Source organism: Chlorocebus sabaeus, chromosome 12 (assembly GCF_047675955.1).
Source record: "Chlorocebus sabaeus isolate Y175 chromosome 12, mChlSab1.0.hap1, whole genome shotgun sequence".
In the NCBI taxonomy this organism is placed as follows: Eukaryota; Metazoa; Chordata; class Mammalia; order Primates; family Cercopithecidae; genus Chlorocebus; species Chlorocebus sabaeus.
In genome coordinates, this window is record NC_132915.1 from 81135990 (window position 1) to 81144041 (window position 8052).

The following is an 8052-nucleotide window of genomic DNA, read 5'->3' on the forward strand; positions in this document are numbered from 1 at the left end:
AGTAGTTTGGGTTATTGGCTCAAGAAAACAGAGCCGCTTTGAACCTGGAGATGTTGCTGTTCACTTGCTATTTTGGAAGGCAAGAAGATTTTTCCACTTATTCTGTGCCACAATTTGAAGGTTTGCATCCACCTCCCCAATCTCTTCCATCTGTTTTTTTGTTTTGTTTTGTTTTGTTTTGGCTTTACTGAGGTATAATTTACAATAAAATTCATGGAGTTTAAATGCAAAGATCAACGAATTTTGACAGATGTATACAACCATGCAATCACTAACCCAATCAAGGTATAGATAATTTCCATTACCCCAGAAAGTTCCTGTGTGCTCCTTCCCAGCTTAATTTGGGAATATTACAAATAAAGCTGACATGAATATTTATGTTAAAGGTTTTTTGGACATATCTTTTTCTCTTGGATAAGTACCTAGACATGGAATTGCAGGTTCATAGAGAACATGTATTTTTAATCCATCCTGTCTTTGGCTCCTTGCTCCAATCCATTATTCTAGGACATTCTGATTCCACTTTCTACATTTTACTCAGTAATAAATTCATAATAATCTTTAACCAGTTTGACTATCTCTTCCTTTGTTTCTTGGTATGGCAAGCAACAGTTAATCTTTTTAACTAGTTTGACTAATGGTTCCCATCTTCCTTGCTATGTCCCACTCTGGACTTTTTTCCATTTGTTCTATGCTAGGATATTTACTTTTCACTTCATGGAACATACCGCTAATTCTTAGCAGTTATTTCTGCAATTATTTGATGTTAATGGAAGACTTTGCTTCCCTTCAAAATTCACTATGCAATGCAGGATAGGGGTGATACTGCAGCTCCCAGTATTGCCATCCTAAACTGATTGTCAATAGCCTTTTTTCATAGGCAACTCTGTTCTTTCTAACCCAATGATCATCCTTTGTGGTAATTGAAAAAAAGAATCAAGATGCTCCTTTGGATTCCTCATTATGTGCCTCCAAGATGCCAGGATACTTCTGTAACCCCATTCTTGATTTACTGGAAGTATGCCACTGATATTGCCATTTAATTGCTTCCTATCTAGTTCTATGTAGGGTGCGATTAACTATATCAATTTGAGCTGTTTCTGTTTAATTCCACTGATAATGATCTCATGATATTGACATATTGTGAAGGACTACTTACCAAAAGAAAGTATGTGTGAAAAAAACTCTCAATGTGTTTGAACCAAGCCTGACTCACGTTCCAAATTTGCATGTTGAGCATGAACCTTCTCCATACACCATTGAGATTGTCAACATTATTAAAACATCCTAGGATTAAGATATACAGCAACAGCTAAGTAATTAAAAGGCAATCTGCATAAGATGGTTCTATAATGGAGGTAAGTCTGCCATGCTTTTCATAAACAGATTTAATTGCTTCACCTGATTATATTTCCTTCTTCAGAATTAAATTTTTAAGAAAGAATGTGAAAATCTTCAATAATACCCTGAAGATTTAATTTTCCAGTAGACTTTATCTTTAAGGAAAGTAAATTTTGTGTTTATAATATATTCTTTCACAAAGTGGTTTACAATGATGCCTAAACTGTTTAGATTGCTTTGGGGACATTGTTGTCATTTAAAAAAAAAAAATTAGCTGAACATTCTTACAGAAACTCAGTGACTCCCTGATTCTGTGTGTTGTGGGATTACAATAGTTTCTCTTTTTATTTATTATTTTAATTTCAATAGCTTTTGGTTTGGACTACAAGTGGTTTTTGGCTACATGGATGAATTCTATAGTGGCGAAGTCTGAGATTTCACTGAACCTATCACCTGAACAATGTACATTGCACTCAATATGTAGCCTTTTATCCCTCATCTTCCTCCCACCCTCCCCCTCAAGTCCCCAAAGTCCATTATATCACTCTGCATATCGTTGTATCCTCAGAGCTTAGCTGTCGCTCATAAATGAGAACATATAGTATTTGGTTTTCCATTCCCGAATTACTTCACTTAGAATAATGACCTCCAGCATCATCCAACTTGCTGTGAAAGACATTATTTCATTCCTTTTCATGTCTAAGTAGTATTCCTTGGTTATTCATACCACATTTTATCTACTCATTGGTCAATGGGCCCTTATGTTGATTCTGTGATCTTTGCAATTGTGAATTGTGCTGCTATAAACATGTGTGTGCATGTGTCTTTTTCGTGACTTCTTTTCCTTTGGATAGATACCCTGAAGTGGGATTGTTGGAGTTAATGGCAGATTCACTTTTAGTTATTTAAGGAATCACCACCCTGTTTTCCATAGAGGTTGTACTAATTTACATTCCCACTGGCAGTGTAAGTTGTGTTTCCTTTTCGCCACATCCACACCAACATCTATTTGTTGTTTTTTGACTTTTTAATTATGGCCATTCTTGCAGGAGTAAGGTGATATCTCATTGTGGTTTTGATTTGCATTTCCCTGATCATTAGTGATGTTGAGCACTTTTTCATGTTAGTCATTTGTGTATCTTCTCTTGAAAAATGTCTATTCATATCCTTCACACAATTTTTGATGAAATTTTTTTTTTCTGGTTGGTTTGAGTTCCTTGTAAATTCTGGACACTAATCCTTTGTCAGATACATACTTTGCAACTGTTTTCTCCCATTCTGTGCGTAGTCTGTTTACTCTGCCAATTATTTCCTTTGCTGTGCAGATGATTTTTAGTTTAATTAGGTCCCATTTATTTTTGTTGCATTTCCTTTTGGGGTCTTGGTCATGAATTCTTTGTATAGGCTAATGTCCAGAATACTTTTTCTAATGTTATTTTCTAGAATTTTTATGGTTTCAGGGCTAAGATTTAAGTCTTTGATCTATCTTGAATTGGTTATTATATATGGTGAGAGATGGCAATCCTGTTTTGTTCTACATGTGGCTTGCCAGTTTTCCCATTTATTGAATAGGGTGTTGTTTTCCCAATTTATATATGTTTTGTTGAAAACCAATTGGCTGTTTAAGTATTTGGCTTTATTTCTGGGTTCTTTCTTCTCTTTCATTGGTCTAAGTGCCTATTTTTATACCAGTACCATGCTGTTTTGTTAACTATAACCTTGTTGTATAATTGGAAGTCCAGTCGTATGATGCCTCCAGATTTGTTCTTTTTGCTTAGAATTACTTTGGCTATTTGGGCTCTCTTTTTGTTCCATATGAATTTTAGGACTGTTTTCTATGTGAAAAATGATGATATTTTGATGAGAATTGCATTGAATCTATAGATTGCTTTGGCAGTATGGTCATTTTTACAATATTGATTCTTCCCATCCATAAGCATAAGATGTGTTTCCATTTGTTTGTGTCATCTATGATTTCTGTCAGCAGTGTTTTGTAGTTTTCCTTATAGAGGTCTTTTACCTCCTTGGTTAAGGTTTTGTTTCTGTTTTGTTTTTCTGCTATTGTAAAGGGAATTGAATTCTTGATTCTCAGCTCAGTTGTTGTTGATATATAGCAGTGTTGATTTGTGTATATTAATTTTGTTACCTGAGAGTTTACTGAATTCATTTATCAAATTTAAGAGTCTTGTGGGTGAGTCTTGAGAGTTTTCTAAGTATAAGATCATATCATTGGTGAACAGCAGTAGTTTGACCTCCTGTTTTCCAATTTGGATGCCCTTTATTTCTTTCTCTTGCCTGATTGCTCTGGCTAGGAATTCCCGTACTACGTTGAATGGAAGTGGTGAAAGTGGGCATTCTTGTCTTGTTCCAGTTCTCAGGGGAAATGTGTTCAACTTGTCACCATTCAGTATGATGTTGGCTGTGGGTTTGTCACATATGGCTTTTATTTTTTTGAGGTAAGTCCCTTCTATGCCTAGTTTATTGAGGGTTTTATCAGTAAGGGATGCTGGATATTATCATAAGTTTTTTCTGCATCCATTGAGATGATCATATTGTTTTTGTTTTTAATTCTGTTTATATGATGTTATCACATTTATTAACTTGTGTATGTTAAGCCACTCTTGCATCCCTGGGATAAAACCCACTTGATCAGGATGTATTATCTTTTTGATGTGCCGTTGGATTTGGTTGGCTAGCATTTTGTTGAGGATTTTCATGCCTATGTTCATTAGAGATATTGGTCTGTAGTTTTCTTTTTGTGTTATATCCTTTCCTGGTTTTGGCATTAGGGTGATACTGGCTTCATATAATGATCTAAGGAGGACTCCCTCTTTCTCAATCTTTTGGAACAGTTTCAGTAGGATTGGTACCAATTATTCCTTGAATGTCTGGTAGAATTCGGCTGTGAATCCATCTGGTCCTGGGCTTTTTTTGTTGTTACAAATAAATTTTTAAAAAATTAAATTGCTAAGTTATTTCACTTAGGATAGTCATTTTTTGTAAATTAGTTATTCGGTCTCACTGCTTATTATTGGTCTGTTCAGGGTTTTCTTGTTTTTGTTTTTTGAGATAGGGTCTTGCTTTGTCGCCTAAGCTGGAGTGCAATGGCACAAACTCAGCTCACTGCAACCTCCACATCCCAGGCTCAAATGATCCTCCTGCCTCAGCCTCCCAAGTAGCTGGGACTACAGGCATGTGTCACCATGCCTGGCTAATTTATTTATATATATATTTTTGTTGTTGTTTGTTTTTGTTTTTGTTAAGAGGCGGGGTTTCACCATGTTACCCAGGCTGGTCTCGAACTCCTAATCTCAAGGGATCCACCCACCTCGACCTCTCAAAGTGCTGTAATTACAGGCATGAGCCACCACACCCAGCCTTCTGTTTCTTCCTGATTTAATCTAAGAGGCTTGTATACTTCCAGGAACTTATCCATTTCCTCTAGGTTTTTTTAGTTTGTGCACATAAAGGCGTTCATAGCAGTCTTGAATAATCTTTTGTACCTCTGTGGTATCAGTTGTAATGCCTCCAGTTTCATTTCTAATTAAGCGTATTTAGATCTCTCTTCTTTTGTTAATCTCGCTAATGATCTATCAATTTTGTTTATCTTTTCAAAGAACCAGCTTTTTGTTTAATTTTTTTATTTCAGTTTCATTTAGTTCTTCTCTGATCTTGGTTATTTCTTTTCTTCTGCTAGGTTTGAATTCAGTTATTCTTGTTTCTCTAATTCCTTGAGGTGTGACATTAGGTTGTCAATTTGTGCTCTTTCAGACTTTTTGAGAGGAGTCTCGCTATGTCACCTAGGCTGGAGTGCAGTGGCGCGATCTTGGCTCACTACAAGCTCCACCTCCCAGGCTCACGCCATTCTCCTGCTTCAGTCTGCCAAGTAGCTGGGACTACAAGTGCCCACCACCATGCCTGGCTAATTTTTTTTGTATTTTTAGTAGAGATGGGGTTTCACTGTGTTCGCCAGGATGGTCTCCATCTCCTGACCTTGTGATCCACCCGCCTCAGCCTCCCAAAGTGCTGGGGCTACAGGCATGAGCTGCTGCGCCTGGCCGCTCTTTCAGACTTTTTGATGTAGGCATTTAATGCTATGAACTTTCCTCTTAGCACTGCTTTTGCTGTATTCCAGAGGTTTTAATAATTTGTGTCACTATTGCTCATTTCAAAGAATTTTTTAATTTCCATCTTGATTTCATTAACTTCAAGATCATTCAGGGGCAAATTATTTAATTCCTATGTATTTGTATAGTTTTGAGAGCTCCTTTTGCAATTGATTTCTAGTTTTATTCCACTGTGGTCTGAGAAGATACCTGATATGATTTCGATTTTCTTAAATTTACTGAGATTACAGTGGCTTCTTTTGCACTGCCATTGTGAATTTGCTTCCAATGAATTCTGCACAACATGATGAATAGTCATATACAGGATGTGGAAGGCCATCTTGGCCTCTAAACCCCATTATGTGAATACCTATTACTTAAATATTTATTTAACATCACAATGAAAGCATGGACAACAAAAACGTGGCATAACAGACCACCAGCCTAAGACAGGACCATACACTGGATCTGGATAAATAAGCACAGCCAAAACCAACGTCTGTGACCTTACAAGATGAACTGCTGGAGCCTCAATTCTGCTTCCTCCTATCACCTCTTCCCCAGCTATTTTGACTTCCAGCAAAATTCCTGGATGACTCCAGAAGTCTCTCTGCTGTGACCAAAGACCATCTTATATGCCATCTTATCCATCACTGCTGCTGTTTCTCCTTACCCCTGTTAGTTACCCGCTCTGCTCTGCAGTCCTGGTGTCAGTAGAAGCAGAAGGCAGTGAAGCATTTACATCCATCCCAGAAATGGGGTGCATTATCTTTCTCAGAAATTCAGAGATCTCAGAAGCATCCAGATGTAACTACTCATTCATTAACAGCTTTTTCTTATTTCCATTTCCTATAACACAGCAAATCAGAAACGTCTAAAGAAAAAGGGTAAATTTTCTGTACTATTTCAAAACTAAGAAATAGCCAATTATGTAATAAGTGAAAAAAATTTGAAGCAGAAATGGAAAAATGATTTGAGTTCATAAAGATAAATCTTGATAATGATTAGTTGACTTGCTAATTCTTCCTGCTCAATGTCACTGGATGAAGAAATGTAACACTGCAAACTTTCAAAGATGAAGTTCAAATGCCTGATAGTTTGAGGTTTTGTTGGGGTTTTTTTTAACTGTACTTAATTTTAGGAAAAATTTGTCTTTGGCATGCAATGATCTGGGAATAATTTCAGTGAAAAGTAAGGATGCCTTTTATTGGTATTTGGTTTTAAAGATTACAACAAGCTATAATTTACATTATCTCATTTGATTCTCAAAATGACTGTGAAATGGAAAGGAAAGTTAGACTATGTTCTCCATTTTACAGGTGAGGAAACTGAGGCTCAAAAATCTGGCCAGGTGTGGTGGCACTCACCTATAATCCCAGCACTTTAGGAGGCCGAGGCATGAAGATTGCTTGAGCCCTGGAGTTCAAGACAGCCTGTGCAATACAGCAAGACTCCATGACTACATTTTTTTTTTAATTAGCCAGGTATGGTGGCACCCTCCTGTGGTCCCAACTACTCACAAGGCTGAGGTGGGAAGATTGCTTGAGCCGAGGAGGTTGAGGCCACTGTAAGCCATGAACATGCCATTGCACTCCAGGCTGGGCGACAGACTGAGAACTTGTCCAAAAATAAAAATTTAAAAAATCATAAGGCTCCTAACCAAGATCTGACAAAAAGTAAGTAATGATATTTGGCCTTGATCTCAGTGCAGTGTATTTTCCATTACACCCTAATGGCTTTTTATACCCCCAGCTTTCTGGAAAAGTTAAGGAGCTCCTATTTTAAACATTGAAAATGAAACTGGCTTTTCCAGATACCTAAAGGTTATTTGTGTGGCAGTTAAGTTTTTTGCTATTCATATAACAATATCTGGCTACACAACTGCAATATAGTTGATGTGGCTTCACCGGCATGTTCACAGAATAGTCCTGCCCTCTTGCACTGTCTGGACACATCTTCCCTATCTTACAACCTCATCGATAATGCCCATCCTTATAAATATAAGCCGGAAACATTCCCCATCTTGTTCGAGTTGATCAGTAGGCAAAGGGCCAACTTGAAGAGGCCATTGCAGAAGTGAAATTTCCATACTATACAGTTGTGAGTTGTTTAAATATTCAGGGGGAAAATGGTCAGGGGTGGGAGCTGGTCAAAGAAGAGAAAGATACACAACTGTGAATAACCGAACAGATCTGCATTCATAAATCCAACTTTGTCAATGGGAAATTATTGAAATGGTCTCATTTTAAGATGGCTGGTCACGTTAGTGTGTTCACAAACTTTTTTCCTTCTAATTAAAATTATATACTTGTGAAAATTTTGGAAAACATAAAAAAATAGCAATCATATTCACAAATTACCAGTTTCATGGTAACTACTTAAGAGTTTGTGTTCCCTTCAGTATTTTTCTTATGCAACATACTTCTTTTATGTAGTTGACAGTTCTGCAGTGCTTCTTATTGACTGATCCTGGGAAAGTTATTTAACCTCTGAGAACCCAGGAGCATCTGCTTATACCTCTAGTGATAATACACACTCATCGGCAGCTTTTTATTATTTCTATTTCCTAGGATATGGCAAATCAGAAATTTCAAAAGACTAAAGG

The 8052-nt window shown here is 36.9% G+C and overlaps 1 long non-coding RNA gene across 1 annotated transcript in view; it reads left to right on the forward strand.

Annotated features, from left to right (window-relative positions):
- LOC140712976 (uncharacterized) overlaps positions 1–7352 on the forward strand; it is a 110405-nt gene extending 103053 nt beyond the window's left edge. Inside the window, exon 5 of the long non-coding RNA XR_012094860.1 lies at positions 6767–7352. This is a non-coding gene — a long non-coding RNA (uncharacterized lncRNA). The remainder of the gene's footprint in view (positions 1–6766) is intronic.
- The last annotated feature ends 700 nt before the right edge of the window (positions 7353–8052 follow it).